Source organism: Prionailurus viverrinus, chromosome A1 (assembly GCF_022837055.1).
Source record: "Prionailurus viverrinus isolate Anna chromosome A1, UM_Priviv_1.0, whole genome shotgun sequence".
Classification (NCBI taxonomy): domain Eukaryota; kingdom Metazoa; phylum Chordata; class Mammalia; order Carnivora; family Felidae; genus Prionailurus; species Prionailurus viverrinus.
Window position 1 is genome coordinate 71,645,927 of NC_062561.1, and position 26,329 is coordinate 71,672,255.

At 39.7% G+C, this 26,329-nt stretch overlaps 1 pseudogene; it reads right to left on the bottom strand.

Moving 5' to 3' along the window:
• Positions 1-3,958: 3,958 nt before the first annotated feature.
• Positions 3,959-26,329, bottom strand: part of LOC125163718 (asparagine synthetase [glutamine-hydrolyzing]-like) — a 49,992-nt pseudogene continuing 27,621 nt past the window's right edge.

Here is a 26,329-nt window from a genome sequence, read left to right on the forward strand (position 1 = left end):
GACGTTGACAGGCATCTATTTTATCCACCAACCTATACACTCATCATTTCTAGTTCATTTTTCCATCTCAGTATTTTTTTTTAACCGTATCATCCACAAGATAACTTAAGGGGGAGAAGGATATTTTGAAGTATTTGCCAACAGGAAGGGGGGGGGTAAGTAACTCAGAAACAACTTAATATTTCCCAAGCATCTGGGTAGGTTTTTGGTATGTACATGTGTTTCCTTTTCCCTTTCAAATTAAGGTGAAAAATTATAAGGTAAAATCACTTTTTTTCCCAGCACCTAAATCATGTGAAGTGGATTTGAACTGCAGATTTTGATGGACAAGTTGTCCTTCTGTAGCCTACTATCCACTGCTTTTTTCAAGCTTCTCTTGATTCCCATATGACAGGCATACAGACCTCAGCCACTCCTCTCCTGGGCAGTTTACCCAGCTTTTCAAGCCACACAGTTCTTTAACGGGGCAGAAACTGGTAGGCTGTTTTTAATCAAGTTTGGAAGCGGAATCTTTTCTCTCTGATGACTGTGCCCAGGGGTGGATCCGGCTGAATGTCTGGCGCTGCGGGCTGCAGGCTCGGCCACCCCTTTTTCAGACACAACACCAGAGAGGGGTATTGAAATAATTGCGTGTGGCAGAAATGTTAAAAAAAAAAAAAAAAAAATTAACCCCTCTTACTTCCCATACTTCTGAACTAAAAGGCAAAAGAAGTCAAAAGGAAATCTGAAATAATATTCACTTACCTGCCTAAGGCAGACCAAGAAACTGGAAAACGACTTGATGCTTTGAAAATGTACTCTACAGAATCTTTCAAATTAAATGCTGCTTAAGATCAATGGCAGTAAAAAAAAAAAATGTTTAATGATTTGATTGGTTTCAACCTTCCTAGATATTACTGATAAATGAATCGGGCTAGAAGTTTCTTTCTAGAAAGAATTGGGAGGGCATATAGAAAATAAGCCATATGTGATCCTCTTTCCTGTTCTTTAAGGGGAGATAAATTATAGTACATACTATTTGGATTTTTAAAAATTTCAAATAAATAAATAAAAATATCTAGCCCTCAAATACTATTGAGAATTCTTTGCATGAGTGAAGAATCAAGGATTTTCAAGATGAAGAACAAAACAAGGAGTCAGATTACAATCTTCCTCTAAATACATTTCTTCCTCTGCTGGGTTTTCAAATGATCTCTGTGGTGACTGTTTATCTGAACAATCCATTCAAATTAAAATGAATTGAATATTTTCCCCTTGATAGTTTAACTTCTGACACACAAAGCATTTCTAAAAGTTCTAAATAAAATCAAAGGCTTTTCATAAAGCCTTAGTAACAACATTACTTGTCATGGCTAAATCAATTTATTGTGAACTTCCTTTCATCTTTGGTAGATTATCTGATACATCAAAAATATCTCACCTTGAAAATATCAACTTTTCTGTTAATGGTATGAGAGGTTATTTTCATGATATGCAGTTTGTGATTTTTGATTCATTTTTTTTTAATCCAAGAGAATTAATCCAAAAACTGATTTGGACTAAGGAGGAGAAATCTTAAACTATAAATCAAACACATCTCAACTACTTCCCAGTACATGCATATACACACCCTTGTGAAAAGAAAATGTTTTAGCTAAAGAAAGCAGTCACATCAGCCATCTGACTTCAAATGCCTTCTAGAGAAGTCTATCACGGTTATTTTACATTATGGGAAAACTGTCACCTAAAGTTTCAGGGTGACATTTTTCTAAATCTTCACTTGATAATTTATTAAATCAGATAAGTAAAAAACAATTGATTTTATCTGGCAAAATATTGCTTCATCTATCTGTTAACATAGATATCTCTCATAGGGTGCTATTGTAATTTATGTAAGTTCTCTCTTTTTTTGACAACTGAGTTCACTTGTAGTCTACTATTCTCTTGTGTCCCCAACATTTTTGCAGTCGAAAGTTGAATGCTGGGCACCCTGAGGTTGGCAACCAAACCAATTGCTTTTTGTGGAAGCAAAAGGTGTCTCCCTCTGACAGATGCTACTTTAGGTGTATTTTCTCTGAAGCTCATCTCAGAATTCAATTGGCTTCATCATTTGCTACAGTTTTTCTAAGGTTTGTGGTCCAAGTGGCAGCCCTCTATGAAACATACTGTAGGTTCTGTCTCATAGTGGCGAAGTCGCCCATTTCTTTGCTTCAAATTTCGTTTTGTGTTTAAAATACGATAACGTCAGTTTAAAAATCATTTTTAAGAGAGCACTTTCAAGAAGCACTTCCTCTCCTACTGCCAGACATCGCTGCTCCCCAACCTCTTGGCTGGAACCCTTGCTTTCGATTTGTTTGTTTCACGCATTTCCCTAAAGAACCCAGCTCTTTGCGCTATTTAATTCTGCTTCAAAAATGCATCGCTTGTGCCTTGAATCTCTGTCTGAAACAAATTACCATCGAAAGTGTATCAGATTCGTTCCAAGTATGGATTTTGAAGCAATATTCCCATGTTAGAATATTTCTAAATTTGAAGAATATTTTAAAAATTGTTTTTGTTATGAGTCCACGTTTTTGCAATGTATTTTCAATTGAAGAAGGGTTGCCTGTATTTCTCATGATAAACAAAAAGTAACGATTACTTTCTGCTTAGACCTTTCTTTATTATTATTTTTAGCCCGTGTATCATTACCTAACTGGTATGTGTTATTCTGTCCAGCTCTTGATGATCTAGTTGAATTCTAGACATTGTGCCAAGAAGTGTATTTGAAGCAGATAAGTACGTATAATACAAATGCGTTTTGTTAGACCTGATGGATGCTATTTTTCTTTTAATAGGTTTGTAGCAAACTAACACAATAACACAATGTATTCCTTTTCAAGGTACATTGTTGAAACAGGTCTATTAAGAGCGCGTTGAGCTATTTCTCGCTTCTATTGAACAGTCTGTTGCTCAAACACAACAGCCAACAAACGCCAGCTGCCTCAACAAAAGTAGAAACCTAACCCTTTTATGTAATGTTTTAACAGAAAGGGTAGCTCTGTTTAATTAAAAACATTGATGATTCAGTGAAACAATGGAAACTCAAGTTCAAGTGGTGCTCTATTGATTTAAGATGATTTTTACTAGCAATGGGTATAATTCATTTTTTCCCCCTGGCTTTCTCTTCTGTAAAGGGGTTCCTTCTTGTGGCATTATTTGGGTGAATAGGAAAAGACAGAGATGGCTATTGCCTTAGAAACCTGATTAACGCACGTCGCTTTGAGGGTAAGGTGTTTAATTTATAAGTGCACCCCATATTTTTTGTCAGTTTATTCGCGGTGGGGAAGCTTTGAAAGTAGCTCTTCTCAGCAGGTTAAAAAGTGAAGTCTGCGTCCTGGCATTTAAATGTCTTTGTTATTGTGTCAAGCAAGTTGTTGAAAACCGCATGCCCGGAATACTAAGGTTGGGTAGCTAGATGAGGCAAGTTGTGTGTGTGTGTGTGTGTGTGTGTGTGTGTGTGTGTACGCGCGCCCCTGGGCGCAGGGCTGTGTGTGCTAGGACAATTATTTTCATCAGCTGCTTGCCTGCCCGCGCCCGACCGCTTCTCTTTGCAGAACCGACGGCCTCCAGGCTTTCAACTCTGAAAGCGAAGCAGGAGGAATTCCTCCATGGAGACTCCCTCCTTGGGAGCGTCGAACTCTCTCGGCCCTGCGGCGCGGGCCTCGGTCATGGGTACCCGGGTCGCCCCCACCCCCCACTCCGTCCCCCGGCAGGGGAGCGAGCACTCGAAGGCCGCGAGGATCCAGGTTTCGCCCTCCAGAGACCTCCGTGAGGACAGCCCGGGAGGGGCGCCGGGAGCTCTGGGCGCCGGCCTCGGGGTCAAGGTGGGCGGAGGCAGGTGCTTCCCTCCGCGCGGAAGCCGGCGCCGCGGCGGCCGTGCTCGGCGGCCGCATTTCGCACTCCTTCCTCCCAGGCCGGCCCCGGAGACCGGTCTCCACTATTCCCGGACTCCCCGAGTGCGAGAAATTGGAGAACGCAGCTCCCGTCGATCTCCCTCCCGCAAACCAACGGGCACGAGGGCCCGAAGCCCGCAAAGCCGGCCTACAGGCCGCCCCTCGGACCTCTGCGCGGGGCCCTTCCCTGTAGGACGCCCAGTCCGCCGCCTGGAGAGGGGGGCGGGGTGGGCCAAGGGCAGTGGCCTTCTGGATCCTTTCCAGCGGCCAAACAAGTCCCCGGGGTAAGGCCGGCGACAGAGCGCCTCGGACATCATTTGCTTTACACGGCTGCCACCCCGGTCCGGCGGCGGCGGCCTTGGAGGCGCTTCCTCCAGGCCAGGCCAGGCCGCGACAGGCCGCGACGGGCCTTGGTGCCGCACTTCCGCCCGCTCCCGGCGTCCCGCTCGCCTGGGGGTCAAAGGGCCCCGGGCCCCTTCCGGGGTTCTGCCTCGGCCGCGTGCCGACCGCCACTCGCACCCTGAAAGGCAGAGGACGGGCATGGCGATGAGGCCTCGAGGCCGCAGGTGGCAGCCCGTCAGGCCCACGTTCCCAGATGCAACCCGGGGAAAATGTGGCCCGGGAGGGAACGAGAGGGAACCGTCCACATGGGCCCCGCAGGCCTAGAGTGAATTATTTAAGCCGTTCCCGGTGTTTAAAGAGGTTTTTCAGTTTTTAAAGAATGTTGTAAAAAAATATCAGCCCTTGTTAACTCCCTCATTATATGCTTTTTTCTCTTCAGCCGAACAAGCCATATTTCCTGAAACTGAGGAGCTATGTAAGTGTTTAAACATGTGTCAAGTGTCTTATAAATAATACAAATTCATAAAGAAGAGGAGGAAATTTAACTGATACCTGAAGTACTTGGCATAGCTACGTTTCACTCTCGGGTTATTTTTGGCTGTGGAATCCTAGTAAGGAGACTACTCAGGGATTATGTGGCACCTCACAGAGCCCTTCCCTTTTCTTCGCCTGCTCACTCTGAGTCTGTACTGTTCTCATCTAGAGAACATGCCTTTGTCCAGTCCATGGAAGAAGTTCAAGTGGTCTGCCGAGTCTGTTTCATATAGAGGTCATACTTAACTCAGAATTTGGGAGTGACCCTTCCTGTCTTTTCCTCTTCGCCACCCCCCCCTCCCCCACCAGCCAAAGTGTCTGCCACTATGACATTGCTATGACATCCTGCGCCCACCTTGTTAGAATGAAGGTTAGTGCTGCTTCTGGCAAAAAAAAAAAAAAAAAAAAAAAAAAAAAAAAAAGAAAAAAAAAGAGAGAGAGAGACAGTAGGAGAGAAATGAGGTCTGGGCTTTAATTTGGGATCTGGGCTAGCAAATCATTTCAGTTTTTGTATTCATTGTCTTACCTAGAAAAGCTGAAAAGAAGATGCTGCCCTAACGTGATCTGAGGTCCTCTGAGAAGCGTAAGTACAAAATGTTATTTTACAGTAAAATGACATGTGTTGTTGTTTTGAAATTAGATTGAACTTTAGGGTTACCTCCACACTTCAGTTCCTTGGATGATATTTTTCATATTGATTGCCATTTTGGGAAAGATTTCTGTGGGTATTCTATTTCTAGCTGTTTTTAAAATGTCTAAATGCACGTCAGGCATCTCTTGTGTGTACCTTTTCGCTGCTGCTTCTGGGTATAGCTGGTGAGGAATGTAATGGTAATATGGAGTTGCTAGAGCTCTGCAGTGTTCATTGTTGATTATCTGTGACATATGTTGTCACAGGCTTCCTAAATGGTCTGCAATGTACTTTGTCAATTGTTTTAATATAAAGAGGCCTTTTCATTTTTATTTATAGCCCTCTCTCTCCTTAGAGCTTAGATTTGAACCTAAGGTGGTCTGAGCTAGGAATAATGCCTAATCTCAGGAACTATGAGACACTCAAAATTACTCCTCTCCTCTAAGCGCCAAGACTTTGTTTCAAGATCAAGCTACCTAATCTTTTCTTTGCTGAAGATAATAAGTTTACTCCCAGGAGGTTTCTTAGTGTCTCACATAAATAGATTTCAGGTAGTTGTCTTCTTGTTCTTGCAGAATTGCTCAGACATGTATGAACCTCAGGGATGAAAACAGACTGTATAGTTGGGGTTATTCCTCCTCCTAACAAATTCATTCGGAGTCAGATCTATATACACACTGATAAATTCCCAGGTTGGCAGATGAAAACTTTGCTGAGCTTAACAAATACCTTTTTGATGTTTAAACAGTCCCTAACAAGAAGGCCAACCATCTGTTGAAAGCCAAACAATAAATGGTGAACAGAGTAGTCAATGCATAGATGATTTACTCATTTGTTATTCTTAAACATTAGCCAGTTGTCAACAAATTGATATCCAGGCCCTCTTTGAGCTAAGCGTGTGTTGCTAAAGTCAGATAGGACATTTTGATCTTTTTCTTTATGTGCCACTCCCCATTCCATGAGAGAACATGGTGCTTCTTTATAAGAAAAGGTGTACAGCATTTACTACGGTTATCAGTAAATTTACTACAGTTATCAGGTAGTTCGTTCCTTAATGGTGGAGTTAAGGCAATTACATAAAATGCCTAAATAATACAAAGTAAATAAGGCTAGAGTACAGGGAATGACTAAGTAATACAAAGTGTAATGAGTACCTTGAAAGGCATGTTTATAAATTTTTATAGAGTGTTCAGAGATGGATAAAATAATATCAGAAATTGTAGAAGATTATATACAGAGAACAATATTTAGGCTAGCAGCATTCTTCTCAACATCAACAAGGGATGTCTGAAGACAAAGGACTACTATTTCAAAAGGGCTGAGAGAAAGTAACTATAACCCAGACTGCCATACCCAGCTAAGTCGTTATTTAAAAGTGAGGGCTAAATAAATATGTCTTCAGACCAAAAAAGTGGGAATTTACCACTCACTTTTGATAATGACTGTAAGAGGTTATAGTAGGAACAGAGGGGGAAAGTCTGTTAAATCTGGAAGGGGAGAGTGGGCTGCAAGAGGAAATGGTGTATAAAGAAGTTGTTCACTGACGTGGGAAACTGAAAGAGGTATTGCATATATAAAATAATATAATGATTAGTTTAGGGTGTTTAAAACCATGATGGGAACACAACTTTCCCAAACTGAGAAAATCTGGTATGGCAGTTCATGATATAAACTCTTAGCAAACTAAGGAATAGAAGACGTCTTCCTCAGCCAGATAAAGAGCGTATACAAAATCCACAACTAAAATAATACTCAAAGGAAAAAACTGAATACTTTTCCCCCTAAGATTGGGAACAAGATAAGGATGTCAGCTCTCACCACTTCTATTCAACATTGTTTTAGAGGGCCTAGCCTCATAGCCAGTTGCAATAAGTTAAGAAAAAAGAAAGAAAAGGCATAAGGATTGGTAAAGAAGGTCATAAAATTTATTTGCAGAGGACATAGCTGTGTTGGTAGAAAATCTAAATGAATCTACAAACTATCAAAAGTAATAAGGGCATTTAGCAAGATTAACTAGATACAAGGTCAAAATACAAAAAAGTCCATTGTATTTCTGTATGTCAGAAAGACACAAATGGAAAAGGAAAATTTTAAGGTACCATTTGCAATAACATTAAAAAAGATAAGGGAAAAATCTAACACAGATATGAAGAGGGAAGTAAGTAACAATAATGAGCACAGAAATGAATGAACTAGGAATCAAAGAGGCAAATTGAGAAGCTCAAGAAAATGAAAGTTGGTTCTCTGAAAAAAAATTCATAGACAAACTTTTAATTAATTAAAAAATTAATTTTAAAAGGCACAAATGTACAATGCTGGGAGTTTTTTTTTTTAATTTTTATTTAAATTCTACTTAGTTAACAGCCAGTGCAATATTGGTTTCAAGAGTAGAATTCAGTGATTCATCCCTTACATACGACACCCAGTGCTCATCATAACGAGTGTCCTTAATACCCATCACCCATCTACGCCATCCCCCACCCATCTCCCTCCATCATCCCTCAGCTCTTTCTCTATTATTAAGAGTCTCTTATGGTTTGTTTCCCCCCCTCATTTTTTCTTCCCATATGTTCATCTGTTTTGTTTCTTGAATTTCACATACGATGAAATCATATGGTATTTTCTCTGATGTATTTCACTTAGCATAACACACTGTAGCTCCATCCATGTCACTGCAAATGGCAAGATTTCACTCTTTTTGATGGCTGAGTATTATTTCATTGTATGTATGTGTGTATATATATATATATATATATATATATATATACACCATATCTTCCTTATCCATTCATCAGTCAGTGGACATTTGGGCTCTCTCCATAGTTTGGCTATTATTGATAGTGCTTCTTTAAACGTTGGGGTGCATATATCCCTTCAAATCTGTATTTTTGTATCCTTTGGGTAAATCCCTAGTAGTGCAGTTGCTGGATTATGGGGTAGTTCTACTTTTTTTAATGGTCATTTTTGAGAGAGAGAGAGAGAGAGAGAGCGAGCAGGAGATGGAGGATCTGAAGCAGGCTCCACACTGTCAGCACAGAGCCTGATGCAGGGCTCAAACTCACGATCCATGAGATCATGACTCAAGCCAAAGTTGGATGCTTAACCGACTGAGCCACCCAGGTGCCCTACGTAGTTCTGTTTTTAACTTTTTTGAGCAACCTCCATACTGTTCTCCAGAGTAGCTGCACCAGTTTGCATTCCCACCAACAGTACAAGAAGTTTCCTCTTTTTCTGCATCCTTGCCAGCACCTGTTGTTTGTTGAGTTGTTAATGTTAGCCATTCTGACAGGTGTGAGGTGGTACCTCATCATGGTTTTGATTTGTATTTCTCTGATGATGAGTGATGTTGAGCATCTTTTCATGTGTCTGTTAGCCATCTGGATGTCTTCTTTGGAAAAATGTCTGTTTCATGTCTTCTGCCCATTTCTTCACTGGATTATTTGTTTTTTGGTGTTGAGTTTGTAAGTTCTTTATAGATTTTGGAAACTAACCCTTTATAAGTTATGTCATTTGCAAATACTCCCATTCTGTCAGTTACCTTTTAGCTTAGTTTTTTTTTAATGTTTATTTTTGAGAAAGAGAGAGAAAGAGAGAGAGAGAGTGCAGGAAAGGAGCAGAGAGAGAGGGAGACACAGAATCTGATGCAGTCTCCAGGCTTTGCACTGTCAGCACAGAGCCCGATGTGGGGCTTGAACTCACAAATGGTGAGATCATGACCAGAGCCAAAGTAGGACGCTTAACTGATTATGATTAGGCCACCCAGGTGCCCCTAACTTTTAGTTTTTTTGATTGTTTCCTTGGTTTTTCAGGAGCTTTTTATCATGATGACATCCCAATAGTTCATTTTTGCTTTTGTTTCCCTTGCCTCTGGTGATGTGTCTAGTAAGAAGTTGCTCTGGTTGAGGTCAAAGAGGTTGCTGCCTGTGTTTTCCTCTAGGATTTTGATGGTTTCCCATCTCACATTTAGGTCTTTCATCCATTTTGAATTTGTTTTTGTATGTGGTATAAGAAAGTAATCCACTTTCATTCTTTTGTATGTCGTTGTCCAGTTTTCCCAACACCATTTGCTGAAGAGACTGTCTTTCTTCCATCAGATATTCTTTCCAGCTTTGTCGAAGATTAGTTGACCATATAGTTGTGGGTCCATCTGGGTTTTTTATTCTATTCCATTGATCTATGTGTCTGTTTTTGGGCTAGTACCATACTATCTTGATGACTACAGCTTTGTAATATAGTTTAAGGTATGGAATCATGATACCTCCAGCTTTGCTTTTCCTTTTCAGGATTGCTTTGGCTATTTGGGGTCTTTTGTGGTTCCATGCAAATTTTAGGATTTTTTGTTCTAACTCTGTAAAAAATACTGGTGGTATTTTGATAAAAATTGCATTAAATGCGTAGATTGCTTTGCGTAGTATAGACATTTTAACAATGTTTGTTCTCCCAATCCATGAGCATGGAATGTTTTTCCATTTCTTTGTGTCCTCTTTGGTTTCTTTCATAAGTGTTCTATAGTTTTCAGAGTATAGATCTTGTGCCTTTTTGGTTAGGTTTATTGCTAGATATCTTATGGTTTTGGTGCAATTATAAATAGGATCGATTTCTTGATTTCTTTTTCTGCTGCTGCATTATTGGTGTATGGATATCAATGCTAGGAATTTTTAAAGGTGACAGAACTATAGACATAGCAGAGATTTTTCAAAATGATAAGAGAATTTAGGAACTTAGGTGGTATGGACAATTTCCTACAATAATATAACTTACCAAAGTGAGTACAGCAGATACTGCCAATTGACCATTCAAAATGCTGACTTCTTCCTCCTTTATTAACCTGATTTTCTTTGGAGTAATTTGTTCAAATAAAAACACTTCCCTAAATTCCTCTGTGGCTAGATGAGCCATGTGATACAGTTTTGGACAATGAGATGAAAGCTTTTGATTTCCTGATATGGGTGTTACCTCTTTGTGCTTCGGTTTCTTTCTTATGTAGAAAAAAGTAGCTATTTCGAGTCCAAAGTGTACCAAGTGTGAGGTGGAGGCCTCTAAGCTAAGGGTAGTGGAATGGAAAGTTAGAGCCTACTTTCCTGACAGCATTATTACAGAGCTGTGTCTTCTCTGGACATTTTTTATCTAGCCTTCTTGTTATGTGACGAAAAAAAAATAGGCTCCTTTTTTTTTTTTTTTTAATGCTTTATTTATTTTGCAAGAGAGAAACACACACAGAATGTGAGTGGGGGAGGGACAGAGAGAGACACACAGAATCCAAAACAGGCGCCAGGCTCTGACCTGTTAGCAGAGAGCCTGACTTGGGGGCCAGAACTCGGGAGCCAAGAGATCATGACTTGAGCTGAAGTCAGATGTTTAACTGACTGAGCCACCCAAGCAACCCAAGCATCTGATTCTTGATTTCGGCTTGGGTCATGATCTCATTGTTTGTGAGTTTGAGCCCCACGTTGGGCTCTGTGCTGACAGTGTGGAGCCTGCTTGGGATTTTCTCTCTCTCCCTCTTTATCTGCTCCTCCCCCGCTTGCACTTTGTCTCTCAAAAATAAATAAATAAACATTAAAAGATAAAAAATAAAATTTTTCACAGTAAAACATACCATGGCTATAATGCTTTTATTTTTATTTATTTTTTTAAATATTTTATTTTCTATTTTTTAAAATTTACATCCAAATTAGTTAGCATATAGTGCAACAATGATTTCAGGAGTAGATTCTTTAGTGCCCTTTACCCATTTAGCCCACAACCCCTCCAGTAATCCTCAGTTTGTTCTCCATAGTTATGAGTCCCTTCTGTTTTGTCCTTTGCCCTGCTTTTATATTATTTTTGTTTCCCTTCCTTTATGTTCATCTGTTTTGTCTCTTAAAGTCCTCATATGAGTGAAGTCATATGATTTTTGTCTTTCTCTGACTGACTAATTTCATTTAGCATAATACCCTCCAGTTCCATCCACGTAGTTGCAAATGGCAAGATTTCATTTTTTTGGATTGCCGAGTAATACTCCATTGTGTGTGTGTGTGTGTGTGTGTGTGTGTGTGTGTGTGTATAACACATCTTTTTTATCCATTCATCCATTGATGGACATTTGGGCTCTTTCCATACTTTGGCTATTGTTGATAGTGCTGCTATAAACATGGGGGTGCATGTGTCCCTTTGAAACAGCACACCTGTATCCCGTGGATAAATGCCTAGTAGTGCAATTGCTGGGTTGTAGGGTAGTTCTATTTTTAGTTTTTTGAGGAACCTCCCTATGTTTTCCAGAGTGGTTGCACGAGCTTGCATTCCCACCAACCATGCAAAAGAGATCCTCTTTCTCCACATCCTCGCCAACATGTGTTGTTGCCTGAGTTGTTAATGTTAGCCATTCTGACAGGTATAAGGTGGTTTCTCATGGTGGTTTTGATTTGTATTTCCCTAATGATGAGTGATGTTGAGCATTTTTTCATGTGTCGGTTGGCCATCTGGATGTCTTCTTTGGAGAAGTGTCTACTCATGTCTTTTGCCCATTTCTTCACGGGATAATTTGTGTTTGGGGTGTTGAGTTTGATAAGTTCTTTATAGATTTTGGATACCAACCCTTTATCTGATGTCATTTGCAAATATCTTTTCCCATTCTGTCGGTTGCCTTTTAGTTTTGCTGGTTGTTTCCTTTGCTGTGCAGAAGCTTTTTATTTTGATGAGGTCCCAGTAGTTAATTTTTGCTTTTGTTTCCCTTGCCTCTGGAGACGTGTTGAGTTAAAAGAAGTTGCTGTGGCCAAGATCAAAGAGGTTTTTGCCTGCTTTCTCCTTGAGGATTTTAATGGCTTCCTGTCTTACGTTGAGGTCTTTCATCCATTTTAAGTTTATTTTTGTGTATGGTGTAAGAAAGTGGTCCAGATTCATTCTTCTGCATGTTGCTGTCCAGTTTTCCCAGCACCACTTGCTGAAGAGACTGTCTTTATTCCATTGGATATTCTTTCCTGCTTTGTCAAAGATTAGTTGGCCATACATTTATGGGTCCATTTCTGGGTTCTCTATTCTGTTCCATTGATCTGAGTGTCTGTTCTTGTGCCAGTACCATACTGTCTTGATGATTACAGCTTTGTAGTATAGCTTGAAGTCTGGGATTGTGATGCCTCCTGCTTTGGTTTCCTTTTTCCAGATCGCTTTGGCTATTCGGGGTCTCTTCTGGTTCCATACAATTTTAGGATTATTTGTTCTCGTTCTGTGAAGAATGCTGGTGTTATTTTGATAGGGATTGCATCGAATATGTAGATTGCTTTGGGTAGTATCAACATTTTAACAATATTTGTTCTTCCTATCCAAGAGCATGGAATCTTTTTCCATTTTTTTGTGTCTTCTTCAATTTCTTTCATAAGCTTTCTACAGTTTTCAGTGTATATATTTTTCACCTCTTTGGTTAGACTTATTCCTAGGTATTTTATGGTTTTTGGTGCAACTGTAAATGGGATCGATTCCTTGATTTCTCTTTCTGTCGCTTCATTGTTGGTGTGTAGGAATGCAACCGATTTCTGTGCATTGTTTTTATATCCTGAAACTTTGCTGAATTCATGAATCAATTCTAGCAGTTTTTTGGTGGAATCTTTTGGGTTTTCCATATACAGTCTCATGTCATCTGCGAAGAGTGAAAGTTTGACCTCCTCCTGGCTGATTTGGATGCCTTTTATTTCTTTGTGTTGTCTGACTGCAGAGGCTAAGACTTCCAATACTATGTTGAATAACAGTGGCAAGAGTGGACATCCCTGTCTTGTTCCTGACCTTAAGAGGAAAGCTCTCAGTTTTTCCCCATTGAGGATGATATTAGTGTTGGGCCATTCATATATAGCTTTTATGATCTCGAGGTATGCTCCTTCTATCCCTACTTTCTTGAGGGTTTTTATGAAGAAACGATGCTGTATTTTGTTAAATGCTTTCTTTGCATCTATTGAGAGGATCATATGGTGCTTGTCCTTTATTTTATTGATGTGATGAATTACGTTAATTGTTTTGCGGATATCGAACCATCCCTGCATCCCAGGTATAAATCCCGCTTGGTCATGGTGAATAATTTTTTTAATGTATTGTTGGATCCGGTTGGCTAATATCTTGTTGAGGATTTTTGCATCCATGTTCACCAGGGAAATTGGTCTATAGTTCTCCTTTTTAGTGGGGTCTCTGTCTGGTTTTGGAATCAAGGTAATGCTGGCTTCATAGAAAGAATTTGGAAGTTTTCCTTCCATTTCTATTTTTTGGAACAGCTTCAAGAGAATAGGTGTTAACTCTTCCTTAAATGTTTGGTAGAATTCCCCTGGAAAGCCATCTGGCCCTGGACTCCTGTTTTTTGGGAGATTTTTGATTACTAATTCGATTTCCTTACTGGTTATGGGTCTGTTCAAATTTTCTATTTCTTCCTGTTTCAGTTTTGGTAGTGTATATGTTTCTAGGAATTTGTCCATTTATTCTAAATTGCCCATTTTTTTGGCATATAATTGCTCATAATATTCTCTTATTATTGTTTTTATTTCTGCTGTGTTGGTTGTGATCTGTCCTCTTTCATTCTTGATTTTATTTATTTGGCTCCTTTTCTTTTTCTTTTTGATCAAACTGGCTAGTGGTTTATCAATTTTGTTAATTCTTTCAAAGAACCAGCTTCTGGTTTCATTGATCTGTTCTACTGGTTTTTTTTTTTTTGTTTGTTTGTTTTGATAGCATTAATTTCTGTTCTAATCTCTATTATTTCCTGTCTTCTGCTGGTTTTGGGTTTTATTTGCTGTTCTTTTTCCAGCTCCTTAAGGTGTAAGGTTAGGTTGTGTATCTGAGATCTTTCTTCCTTCTTTAGGAAGGCCTGGATTGCTATATACTTTCCTCTTATGACCGCCTTTGCTGCATCCCAGAGGTTTTGGGTTGTGATGTTATCATTTTCATTGACTTCCATATACTTTTTAATTTCCTCTTTAACTTCTTGGTTAGCCCATTCATTCTTCACTAGGATGTTCTTCAGTCTCCAAGTATTTGTTACCTTCCCCAATTTTTTCTTGTGGTTGATTTCGAGTTTCGTAGCATTGTGGTCTGAAAATATGCATGGTATGATCTCGATCTTTTTGTACTTACTTAGGGCTGATTTGTGTCCCAGTATATGGTCTATCATGGAGAACGTTCCATGTGCACTGGAGAAGAATGTATATTCTGCTGCTTTAGGATGAAATGTTCTGAATATATCTGTTAAGTCCATCTGGTCCAGTGTGTCATTCAAAAGCCATTGTTTCCTTGTTGATTTTTTGATTAGATGATGTGTCCATTGCTGTGAGTGGGGTGTTGAAGTCTCCTACTATTATGGTATTACTATTGATGAGTTTCTTTATGTTTGTGATTAATTGATTTATATATTTGGGTGTCCCACATTTGGCGCATAAATGTTTACAATTGTTAGGTCTTCTTGGTGGATAGACCCCTTGATTATGATGTAATGACCTTCTGCATCTCTTTTTTTAAAAACTTTTTTTGATGTTTTTATTTATTTCTGAGACAGAGAGAGACAGAGCATGAGCAGGGGAGGGGCAGAGAGAGAGGGAGACCCAGAATCTGAAGCAGGCTCCAGGCTCTGAGCCATTGGCACAGAGCGCGACGCAGGGCTGGAACTCACGAACCATGAGATCATGACGTGAGCTGAGTCAGATGCTTAACTGATTGCGCCACCCAGACACCCCTTCAGTGTTTATTTTTGAGAGAGAGTGAGCAGGGGAGGGGCAGAGAAAGAGGGAGACATAGCATCTGAAGCACGCTCTAGGATCTGAGCTGTCAGCACAGAGCCTGACGTAGGGCTCAAACCCACGAACGATGAGATCATGACCTGAGCCAAAGTCATGCTTAACCAACTGAGCCACCCAGGCAATCCTATAATATAAAAATTCTAAATAAAACATGAGCAGATTAAATGTGGCATGTATAAAAAACACAATTTTGGTTAAGGAGGAATTTATTCCAAGAGTTCAAGGATGGTCTAACAGTAGAAAACTTACTGATATAATCTACCACATTTACAAATTAAAGAAAATGATAAGATCATCTCAAAAGATTCAGAAAAAGCTTTGGTAAGATTCAAAATTTATTTGTAATGCAAATGATATACATATCTATGTAGGGATGATAAAAGAATTTCTGTTAACATGATAAAGGGTATCCCATAAAACTCTGAGTAAGCATCAGAAAGTGTTCTCCTCCAAATCAGGAACAAGACAAAAATGCAAATTTCACGATTTCTGTTTCATATTTTACTGAAGATATTATCTAGGGTAATAAGAAAAGGAAGTGAAAAACAGAGGGACTAAAAAGGAAAATTTAAGTAGTTGTTTTTTTAAGGTTATTTATTTATTTTGAGGAAGAGATAGAAAGAAAACGTGTGTGTGTGCACACACCCGCACACATGCACTCATGAGGAGGGTGGCAGAGAGAGGGAGAGAGATTCCCAGGCAGGCTCTGCACTGTGAGTGCAGAGCCCAACTTGGGGTGCGGCTTAATCTCACGAACCACGATATCATGACCTGAGCGGAAATTAACCTTAACCTACTGAACCACCCAAGCTCTCCTAGGCTTATATAGAAAATCTGAGAAAACCAAACCATTAAAATTAGTAAGAGAATTCAGCAAAATTATAGATTACAGGATAAGTATACAGAAGACCAACAATAAACAAGTTGTGCCAACAATAAATAAGTTGAAAGTTCAGTTAAAAAAAATACCATATGACAGCATGCCTGGCTGGCTCAGTCAGTAGAACATGCAACTCTTGGTCTTAAGATTGTGAGTTTGAGCCCCACATTGGGTATAGAGATTACTTTATTATTTTTAGTATTTTTAAAATCTTTTTTTTAAGTTTATGTATTTTGAGAGAGAGGGAGAGTGTGTGTGAGCAGAGAGGGACAGAAAGAGAGAGGGAGAGATAGAATACCAGTAAGGCTCCACGCCATCAACGCAGAGTCTGACATGGGGCTCAATCTCATGAACTGCAAGATTATGACCTGAGCATAGTTGTGCATATGTATGTGTATAATTTGATAGGTGGATGTTAAAATTTAAATGGCAGAGTAAAATGTCAAGAATTGCCAAGATAATTTTGAAAAATAATGAGGTATTTGTACTGCCAAATGTAAAGTTTGATGTAAAGTGTTAGTAATTATAGGGATGTGACATTGGGACAAACCTGTAAGCAATGGAACAGACCACAGTCATGTATCGGTAGTAATTTAGTGTATAACACAGGTGATACTATAAATCAGCGGGATGGTATATTCAATAAGTAGTACTGAAACAATCAGCTAACTCCATAGAAAAACTACAGATCCTTACCCCGACTGTACATAAACCACATTCTAGTATTAAAATCTTATTTTTAAAAGCAAAACTTAAAACATTTTTAGAAAAAAAATACAGGAGAATACCTTTATGATCTCAAGAGAGATTTTTTTATGCTAGACACAAAGAGCAATCACCCTAAAATAATTACCATCTCTGTGTTATCTAAGAAATTGTCTTTAAACACACTTGGCGTATTTGGTCAAGTTTCTATTAAAAAAAAAAATACCCCAAGTGCGGTCACCTATTAGATAGAAATTTAATTCTTTTTCATGTACTACTTTAAGGTAGATAGATGGACTTTCGTCCATGAAGCCATGAAGCTTAGTTGCACAGCTTTCTTACCCTTAACATATAGCTTGCAAGGTACTGTAATTTTTAGCATTTAACCAGACAGTGTGAAAGAAGGTGAAAAGACAGCGATTGAACACATATGTGCTTAATATTCGAAGGCTTATACCCAGAAGCAACACACATTATTTTCAGGCACATTCCGTTATTGGCAACTGAGTCACCAAGCTGCAAGGGAGGATGGGAAATGTAGCTTAGCTCAATAGACATATGTCTGGCTCCAGCTCTTATTGTGGGAGAAGGGGGAAATGACTGTTGACCTCACTGGAGTGGATGAAATGGTCACTACAGCTTGTTGTGCTCTGGACCATGCCCTTCCCTTTCTGGCCTCAGTGCCCAGTGGCCAGCACTCGGTAGAATCTAACTATTAAAAATAGACCCCAATGCAAAGGCTAATGTAGGCTTACCCCCCAGAACAACAAAAAGAGCCTTTCTGCCCGTGGACACTACTACGTAAGCATCACTAAAGTCCCTCCACCCAGTGCCGTCATGTCTAAGTCAGAGTCTCTCAAAGAGTCTGAACAGCTACTGAAACTCTTCACTGGAGGTTTGAGCTTTGAAACAACCGACGAGAGTCTGAGAAGCCATTTTGAGCAATAGGGACCACTCATGGACTGTGTGGTGATGAGAGGTCCAAAAACCAACCGTCCAGAGGCTTTGGGTTTGTTGTGTACACCACTGTGGAGGGGGTTGGATGCAGCCATGAATGCACAGCCACAAAGCAGGTGGAGGAGTTGTGGAACCAAAGAGGTCTGTTTGAAGAGAAGATTCTCAAAGACTTGGGGCCCACTTAACTGTGACAAAGATTTGTGTTGGTGGAATTAAAGAAGACACTGAAGAATGTCACCTAAGAGATCATTTTGAACAGTATGGGAAAATTGAAGTGATTGAAATCATGATTGATAGAGGTAGTGGCAAAAAGAGAGGTTTTGCTTTTGTAACATTTGATAACCGTGACTCTGTAGACAAATTGTCATTCAAAAATACCATACTGTTGGGGCACTTGGGTAGCTCAGTTGGTTAAGCCCCTAACTCCTGATTTCAGCTCAGGTCATGATCTCATGGTTCATGGGTTTGAACCCCGTGTGGGGCTCTGGGCTGATGGCATGGAGCCAGCTTGGGATTCTCTCTCTCTCTCTCTCTCTCTCTCTCTCTCTCTCTCTCTGTGTCTGAGCCTCACCCCCATCGAAATAAATAAGCTTGAAAAACAAACAAACCAACACACCAACCCCCCAAATACCATACTGTGAATGGCTACAACTGTGAAGTAAGGAAAGATCTATCTAAGCAATAGATTCATCCAGCTAAAGAGGTTGAAACGGCTCTGGAAACTTTGGTGATGGTCATAGAGGTGGTTTAGGTGTGAATGACAACTTTGGTTGTGAAAGAAACTTCAGTAGACGAGGTGGGTTTGGTGACAGTTGAGGTGGTGGTGGATATGGTGGCAGTGAGGTGGCTATAATGGATTTAGTAATGAGCGAAGCAACTCTGGAGGTGGTGGAAGCTATCATGATTTTGGCAGTTACAACAATCAGTCTTCAAATTTTGGACCCATGAAAGGAGGAGGTTTTGGAGACAGAAGCTCTGGACCCTATGGTGGTAGAAGCCAATACTTTGCCAAACCACAAAACCAAGGTGGCTGTGTAGGTTCCAACAGCAGCAGCTATGGCAGTGGCAGAAGGTTTTAAATATGGCCAAGCAACAGAGCTTAGCAGGAGAGGAGAGCCAGTGAAGTGACAGGGGAAGCTACAGATCTGTGGACTCTGCCAAACACAGTGGTGGCAGGGCCTAGCAGCTACAAAGAAGACATATTTTTTTTTTCAACGTTTATTTATTTTTGGGACAGAGAGAGACAGAGCACGAACGGGGGAGGGGCAGAGAGAGAGGGAGACACAGAATCGGAAACAGGCTCCAGGCTCTGAGCCATCAGCCCAGAGCCTGACGCGGGGCTCGAACTCCTGGACCGCGAGATCGTGACCTGGCTGAAGTCAAACGCTTAACCGACTGCGCCACCCAGGCGCCCCCAAAGAAGACGTATTTTAGACAAGACTCAACGTGTATGGGCAAAAACCTTGAGGACTGTTATTTGTGAGTAATTGTATAACAGGTTATTGTAGTTTCTGTTCTGCGGAAAGTGTAAAACATTCCAACAAAGGGTTTTAATGTAGGTTTTTTTGTTTTTGCTTTTGTTTGCACTCATGCTGTTGATTGCTAAATGTAATAGTCTGATCATGACACTACGTAAATGTGTCTTTAAAAAAAGAGGGGGGCACCTGGGTGTCTCAGTCAGTTAAGTGTCTGACTCTTGGTTTTGGCTGAGGTCGTGATCTCACAGTTGTGAGTTTGAGCCCTGCATCAGGCTCTGTGCTGACACTGGGGAGTCTGCTTGGGATTCTCTCGCTGCCTCTCTCTCTGCCCTCTCTCCACCCCTCTCACACATGCTCTTTCTCCCTCAAAATAAATAAACATTTAAAAAAATAAACTTAAGGGGCGCCTGGGTGGTGCAGTTGGTTAAGCGTCCGACTTCAGCCAGGTCACGATCTCGCGGTCCGGGAGTTCGAGCCCCGTGTCAGGCTCTGGGCGGATGGCTCGGAGCCTGGAGCCTGTTTCCGATTCTGTGTCTCCCTCTCTCTCTGCCCCTCCCCCGTTCATGCTCTGTCTCTCTCTGTCCCCAAAATAAATTAAAAATGTTGAAAAAAAATTAAAAAAAAAAAAAAACTTAAAATAGTTTTTGTGATGTCGCATTTTAGTGAAATTTTCTGAGTTCTACAACTTCCATTTTTCGAGTTGCTTAAATTTCTATCCTAATGAGTAGCAACTCAGTTAAATGTTTCTTTTTTTTAAAAATATTTTTCAAAAAATATTTTATTTTATTTATTTATTTTTATTTTTTTATTTTAGTCTGAGAGAGAGAGTGCATACGCTGGGGAGTGGGGCAGAAGGAGAGAGAGAAGAGACTCTTAAGCTGAGTGTAGAGGCCAACGTGGGGCTTGATCCCAAGACCCTGGGATCATGACCTGACTTGAAATCAAGAGTCAGACATTCAACCCACTGATCCACCCAGGTGCACCTAAGATTTTATTTTTCAGCAATCGAACTTAATCCAAAGACAAACAGTCACATGCTCTAACAACTGGGACAGCCAGGTACCCCTGTAAATATTTCTTCTTTGTGATCCAAAATGTTCTTAGTTTATTTTAATTAAGAAAAAGAATGTCTTTATTTTTCTCTTCTCTTCTCTTCTCTTCTCTTCTCTTCTCTTCTCTTCTCTTCTTTTAATTCCAGTATAGTTAACATACACAGTGTTGTATTAGTTTCAGGTGTAGAATATAGTGGTTCAGCACTTCCGTACATCACCCAGTGCTCATCACAAGAAGTACACTCCTTAATCCCTGTCACTTATTCCACCCATCCACCTACCTTCCTCCCCTCTGATAACCATCAGTTTGTTCTTTGTAGTTAAGAGTATGCTTCTTGGCTTGTCTCTCTCTCTTTTTCCTTTGCTCATTTGTTTTTTAAATTTTGCATATGAGTGAAATCATAGGGTATTTGTCTTTCTCTGACTTTTTTTTTACTTAGTATTACATACTCTTTAGCTCCATCCATGTTGTTGCAAATGGCAGGATTTTATTCTTTTTATGGCTGAATAATATTCCATTGTATAAATAAACCACATCTTAAAAAAAATTTAATGTTTATTTTTGAAGGAAGGGGGCAGAGAAAGAGGGAGACACAGCATCTGAAACAGACTCCAGGGTCTGAGCTATCATCACAGAGCCCAACTCAAGGCTCAAACTCATGAACGGTGAGATCCTGACTTGAGCCGAAGTCAAACACTTAACCGATTGAGCCACCCAGGCGCCCCGATATACCACATCTTCTTTATCCATTCATCTATCGATAGAACACTTGGGCTGCTTCCATCATTTGCTATCATAAATAATGCTGCTGGTAGAATGTCTTGCTGTAGATAAACAAATGGGTTCTCAAAAATAAATTTCAAAAGAATGTATTTGTGTAAAAAACATACTCTTGTAGTAAAACTTTAGAATTCTCTTAGCAAATTTACGGATTTTTTTATTTTAACGAATTTAAATAAAGCAGTAGTTGCATTGCTAAAAGTTGTGTTAGGTTACTTGGAGTTTTCTTTTGCCATCTTCTGTGTATTTCTCATCTCACACTGGAATGTTCTTCCATTTGCAGTATCAATACAGAGAAAGGGAAAGCAAGTCAACTATACTTGGCCCTTGAGATTAGGGGGCAATCTTATTGAGTTGTTAATATACCAGAACAGGCCGCAATAAAATGTTTTGGCTATGAAAAATATAGATGAGTACAACTTTAAACATCAATTAAAAATATGTACAGGGGTACCTGGGTGGCTCAGTCGGCTGAGCTTCTGACTTTGGGTCAGGTCATGATCTCCCGGTTGACTAGTTCAAGGGCCCCGCATCAGGCTCTGTGGTGACAGCTCGGAGCCTGGAGCCTGCTTCAGATTCTGTGTCTCCCTCTCTCTCTGCCCCTCCTCCGCTCATGCTGTGTCTTTCTCTCTCTCAAAAATAAATATAAACATTAAAAAAAATAAGTACAAATAATAAAAACTTACGTGTAGCAATAAATACAACAAGCAATGTGAAAAGACATAGGACTAAGTGGGAAAAATATTTGCAATTCATATTTGCAAAGCAATAAGATCCCTAAAATATAAAGCGTTTTAGAAATAAATCAAGACCAGGGCAACAACCCAGTAGAAAAATGTAGAAAATATTTTAAATTTTTAAAAAAAAAAATTTTTTTTTTCAACGTTTATTCATTTTTGGGACAGAGAATGAACGGGGGAGGGGCAGAGAGAGAGGGAGACACAGAATCGGAAACAGGCTCCAGGCTCTGAGCCATCAGCCCAGAGCCTGACGCGAGGCTCGAACTCACGAACCACGAGATCGTGACCTGGCTGAAGTCGGACGCTTAACCGACTGCGCCACCCAGGCGCCCCATAGAAAATATTTTAACAGATAGTTCAGAAAAAGAAACCTTTTAAATATGTGAAAAGATGTTCAGTTTCACACACAAATTAAAGCCATACTGAGATAAATCATTTTTCACCTATGAAATGGGCAGAACTTCAAAAGTTTGGTAGCATACTTTGTTAGAGAGATGGTGAGGAAATAGGTGTGTTGCTGGTAGAAGTACAAAAAGGTACAAAGTTTATGGGGGCAAACTTGTTAATACGTAGAAGGTTTACATTTGGTTTACTCTTGTGCTAGTTTCCTGTTGTTGCTGTAACACATTAGTACGAATTTAGTCACTTAACTGACACATTTATTATAGTCCTGGAGGTCAGAAGTTTGAGATGGCTCTATAGGGCTGCATTGCTTCTGGAGATTCTAGGAGAGTATTTCTTTGTCCTTTTTAGTTTCTAGAGACCATGTATCTTCCTTGGTTCATGGCCCCTTCTCTGTCTTCAAAGGCAGTAGTATAGCATCTTTCCTCTCAGACCTGCCTTACTCTATGTGGACCTTCATGATTACATCAAGCCCACCCAGACAATTTGGGGTAGAAGTAAGGAGGTCCATAACTTAATCATATTTGTAGAGTTTCTTTTTTATGTAAGGTAACATGTTCACAGGATCCTGGGATTAGGATGTCCACACCTTTAGAGGCCCTTTTTCTGTCTGCCACACCCTTTGACAAAATATTTCCACTTGTAGAAATCCATCTTGCAGATACATCTACATATGTGAGGATATCATTGCTTCTAATAGCCAAAGATTGGAAACAACATGTCCTGTGATAGGGGTCTGGTTAAATAAACAATGGTACACCCACTAAGTCAATAGAATGTAACTATAAAAGAGAATGAGGACAATCTAAATGCACCGATATAGAGAGGTCTCAGATGTATTGAAAAGTGAAAAAGGCAAACAGCTGAAGACAGTATCTATTATGCTACTTTTTTTTAAAGGGTAAAATATGTTTTGCTTGTGTTGCGTAAATGCTGGATCATGACATGGGGCTTGAACCCATGGACCAGGAGATCATGACCTGAACCGAAGTCGGATACTTAACTGACTGAGCCACCCAGGCGCCCTATCAATTAAACATTTTTATCTTTTGTTTTTTCCTAATTTTTTGTTTTGAGACCTTCCTTCCTTCCTTCCTTCTTTTCTTTCTTTCTTTTTCTTTCTTTCTCTCTCTCTCCATTCCTTTCTCTCTCCCTCCCTTCCCTCCTTCTCTCTTAAGTAATTTCTACACCAAGTGTGGGGCTCAAACTCACAATCCTGAGATCAGGAGTTGCATTCTCTACTGGCTGAGCCAACCAGGTGCCCCTGTTTTGAGACTTTTCAAACATATTTACATGAGTAATTTGACATCATGAACTTTCGCCCCAGCATGCACCTGCTAAGATTAAGGACATACTCCGTTATAAATGTACTACCATTATCACAACTTAGTTACCGTCTAATATCCAGTTCATATTCAGATTTATCCAGTTGTTTCAACAAATGCTGTTTATAGCTTAATAAAGATACAAAGTTTCTACACTGTTATCTCTTTAGGCTTTTTTGGTCTAGAATAGTTCCTCACTTTCTATTTTCTTTTCATAACATTAATAGTAAATATTTTTGAAAGGTCCAGACTACTTTTAATTTAGTATGTCTAACATTCTGTGTTTGTTTTCTCATGACATCATTTAACCCGTTGTATCACTTCTTTTTTTTATGTTTATTTATTTATTTTGGGGGGGGGGAGGGGCAGAGAGGGAGGGAGAGAGAATTATAAGTAGTCTCCGTGCTCAGTGTGGAGCCCCATGTAGGGCTCAACCTCACTGCGAGAACATGACCTGAGCCAAAATCAAGAGTCGGTCGCCCAACTGACTGAGGCACTCAGGCGTCCCATCATTTCTCATTTGTATAAACTTGCTATAAATCTGGAGGTTTGATTAGACTCAGGTTAAGTACATAATGTCATTTTGTTCCGTTATTAGTGATGCTGCATTTGGTCACTTGGTTAAGGTGGTGATTGTCAGTTCTCTGTCTCATAAAGGTACCTTTTCTCCTTTGTAGTTGAAAGTAATCTATGGAGATATCCCACTGTGGAAATATGCCTTCACCCAAAGAATAAACATACATTTAACTGTCTTATTTGGCTTGCCCTGATGTAGGGTTGATTCATTTTTATAGGCTCAAGATCAGAAGACACTTCCATTTAGAATAGTGGTTCTCAACGGGGGTAATTTTGCCCCACAGGGAACATTTGGGGATGTCTAGAGACATTTTTGGTTGGCACAACTGAGAGGAGGTGCATGCTACTAGCATGTAGTGAGTAGAAGCCAGAGATACTTTCTGTATCTTACATTGTACAGGAAAGCCCCCATAGCAAAGAATTATTTGGCCCAAAATGTCAGTAGTTCTACTGTTGAGAAACCTTGACTGACCTAGATGTAGAATTAAGCTTCTTTCTCACACATAGTTCATTTCGGAGACACTAGTAAAATTTTAGAGCCTATCTTCAGTGGTGGTAGAAACCAAGCAGATGTTAGAAGCCATCAAAATTTTACCATATTTCAAAAGCAGGCAGATTTTTACTTCCCACCTGTGATGTCTTTCCTTTTCCTTTTTTTTTATAGGTATATTTTCAAGAAAGATTTAAATTCCTTTTCTCTACTTTTTTTTTAAAAAAGATTTTATTTATAAGTAATCTCTGCACCCAGTGTGGGGCCTGAACCCCCAACCCCAACAGCGAGAGTCACATGTTCCATTAACTGGGCCAGCCAGGTGCCCTGCTTTTCTCTACTCTTAATAAATTAATAACATAAGGACAAAAAGATGAGAACTCTAGAATTGACACATTGAAGCATTTTTGTCTGTTTTTTTGTTTCCTAGAAGATTTTGTAATGTCATTTTAAAAGCCCCAGTACCAGGAAAGAAAAATAGAGAAAGAGAAATATTAAGTTAAGAATTCACTGTTACAAAAATGGCCCAGAAAGAGTAACCAGAGTTCAAGAAGGGTCAGGGGAGTGCAGAGGGCATTTCCACTCTCACACCTGTAAGTTATTAATGACCTTTGAAGTGATTGTTGATGGAAGCACTTGTACATTTGAGCTGCTTCATATGTATACTTAGTGTGTTCAGAGAACTGCCTAGCTTCTGGAGCCCTGAAATATCTTCAAGCTGCATCAGAGATCAAACGGCAAAATCCATGACTTGGGAATATCACGTAGCCATGTGACATATGGAAGGATCCAGAGGATGGGAACCAAAGCCTACATAACTACTCTGTATATTTTTAACTCTGAGAGATTTAGCATTGTTTCCATACCTTTTAAAATAGCAATCTCAGAAAATAATGTCCCAAAGTTTCAAGATAAAGTAGTAAGAGGTAAAGTTTTTATACATTTATTTTGGGTTCCTATTCTTAAAAGGTTAGAACATAAGTGCCTTATTTTCATTCAAGTTGTCATTGGATAGCTTGTACAGCATTTGTTTGTTTTAGGTTTTGTACTCCTGGGACAAGGACATTGCCTTTCCCTATTAAGAGCTGAGTCAACAATTTTGTTTGCACTTAGCAAATAGGGAATCACCCAAGTCTGACTTCTCTTTCCTGTGCCATGGAGTGAGCACATGAATGCATCCAGCAGCTGTAGTTACATTTTTGGAGAAGGCAGCAAAGTACCTAAGTCTGTGCTTTTATTTTATTTTTTTCACTATTAATATTTCTTAAAATTCTTTTTCATGCTTTTTTACAACCTGTTTTCCAACTAGAATAACATAGCAACTGTTGGCATGACATGGTATTAAGAAATAATCCTAAAGAATTCAGTGGAAAATTATAGAACATGATTTACTTCCCAAGTATAATTTCTACTTCCTATTATTAGGCAAGTGTTTCAGGCGACTAATTGGGTTAGAAAGTAAGAATTAAGGGGCACCTGGGTGGCTCAGTCGGTTGAGCATCTGACTTCAGCTCAGGTCATGATCTCACGGTTCGTGAGTTTGGGCCCCGCATCGGGCTCTGTGCTGACAGCTCAGAGCCTGGAGCCTGCTTTCTATTCTGTATTTCCCTCTTTCTCTGCTCCTCCCCCCCACACGCTCTGTCTTTCTCTGCCTCTCAAAAATAAAGAAAACTAATTTAAAAAAATTAAAAAAATTAAGAATTAAAAGTTAATCTAAATCCTTTGATCATTATTTACATATTTTTCTGTATTTGCTCAATTTCTACAAAATAC